The sequence below is a fragment of the Coptis chinensis genome, chromosome 8 (genome assembly GCF_015680905.1).
Source record: "Coptis chinensis isolate HL-2020 chromosome 8, ASM1568090v1, whole genome shotgun sequence".
Taxonomy (NCBI): Eukaryota; Viridiplantae; Streptophyta; class Magnoliopsida; order Ranunculales; family Ranunculaceae; genus Coptis; species Coptis chinensis.
Genome location: NC_141463.1, coordinates 30,242,532 through 30,244,541, shown reverse-complemented (window position 1 = coordinate 30,244,541; position 2,010 = coordinate 30,242,532). Strand labels below are relative to the sequence as shown.

The 2,010-nt window shown below is 39.8% G+C and overlaps 1 non-coding gene across 1 annotated transcript; it reads left to right on the top strand.

Annotated features, from left to right (window-relative positions):
- The first annotated feature begins 1,584 nt into the window (after positions 1-1,584).
- Positions 1,585-1,688, top strand: LOC147481004 (small nucleolar RNA R71). Its single transcript, XR_015207126.1, has one exon. It is a non-coding gene; the product is annotated as a small nucleolar RNA R71 (small nucleolar RNA).
- Positions 1,689-2,010: the final 322 nt, after the last annotated feature.

Genomic DNA, 2,010 nt, shown 5'->3' with positions numbered 1-2,010 from the left:
TCGGCTAATTGCAACGCCATTTTAGTGGGTTGCATTTTGTCTAGACCTATTTGTCTATACAAATAAAATGGGAGTAAGTTAACACTAGCCCCCGTGTCTAATAACGCGATCAGTCGTGATAGGAATCTCCTAAGGTGCATTGTACATGAGGGATCGACCGGGGTCCTTGTAATTAACAATTCCATTATGTTCGATAAGGTTGGGAATTGTTCTCGTTAAAAGCGCCTTTTGGTATATTGGTCTTACCTAGTAGTACACAATTCCTTAAGAAACTTAGCATGATGTGGTAGCTTTTAATAGCTTCGGAAAGGGAAGGTTTATAGTTAGATTCTTAAAACATCCCTAATCTCCTCATAATTTGTATCCTTAGTTAACATGGCTAATTTTTGTGGAAACGGTGGTTTCTGTCTATATTTAGCAATGGTATCTCCTGGATGTTGTACCGTAGCTTTCTGTTTCTTAAGTTGTGTTGTAACTGGGACCTCTACAGTGGTAGGCTCTTCAGTTTCTATTTCAGTATCTAGTAATATAGCAGGTGTAGGGGCTACTGGTGGGGTAACTATAGGCATAGTTACTTTGTTATCAACCACTCTGCCAGAACGGAGAGTGGTGATGGCATTTATCTCACCTACATTTTCAAATTCATTACTAGTATTATCCGTTACCTCAAAGGCTGTGTTTGTTGTTTTAGGATTAGGTATTGCGTTACCTGGAAACACACCTTTGGTTTGGGCTTTATCTTGAGCCAACTGTTGGGTTAAATTAGTTACGGATTGTAGAAGCTGTTGGTTGGATTGAGCCATGGTTTGAAAAGTTTTTGGCTCACTTGTATAAAGGTGTCAAGACGATCCGGCTGTGTGGGTGTAGTGGTCACGGGGGGGTATTCTTGGAACTATTTCCGTGAATTATTTATTGGTGGATTTTGATAGTTATTATTTACCGAACGATACCTCTATTAGCATTATAATTATTATAATTACCTTGACCTTGTGCTTGACCTTGTCGAGGTTGCACTTTGGTTGTTATAATTATTAAAATTACCCCGACCACATCCTTGTCGTAGTGGGGCTTGGTTAAAAACTTTATGTAGGCTAACATATTGATGATTGTACCCTTGAGGTGTGACGTTTTGGTTATTTCTCCAACCGGTTGGGATTTTGTCTCAAAGAGGTTCACTATTAATGGAACAAGCCCGTTCATAGGCTATAGGACAGGTGGGATTCGGGATGCTTCGGGCTCCAAATGAAACTACATGGATTTGAATTTACATTCATAACGGGGATTGGCTTTTGTTGTCAGAAATGGCATCTACCTTTTGTGAGGGATTCAATTAGAGTTTTAAGCTCGAGGATCTGATTTAACCTCAAACATACTTGGTAGCCTTTAATCTGTGGAAGAAGAAACTAGCGGAGCTGGAGTAATCGTCACTACCCCAATTATTATTACGCTTTAGTTTGGTCCTCTAAAATTTATAAGCCTCGAGGCTCCTTTGTTTAAGAAACTACCCCCATTCATTATGTCAAGGACTTCTTTATGGTGATGTTGAAGTCCTTTGAAAAGGCACTAACTAACGTGTCTTTCGCTAAGTTATGATGTGGACACTCTATAAGCAGATCGGTGAAACGATTCCAAGCCTCTGAAAATGTTTCATGAGGATTTTGTCGAAAGAAATGAATCTTAGAAAGCATCTCATCCGTCTTTAGGGGTGGGTAAAAATGTTCCATAAACAAACAACAAGTTTAGCCCACGAGTCCACAGAATTAAAGGCTTTAAGCGCTTAACCAAGACGCCGCCTTATCGGCTAAGGTGAAAGGGAATACCCTTAATTTAATTTGTTCCGAACCAACCGTAGGATGGTGGAATGTTGTTAGGACTTGTTCAATCCTACGCATATGCTGGTAAGGTTTTTCATGGTCTAAACCATGAAAACGGGTAACAAATTAAAAATATTTGGAGGATTTCTCAAATCCCCTGGTTTGCTAGAACGATGCAAGATTTGGGGCTATCGCT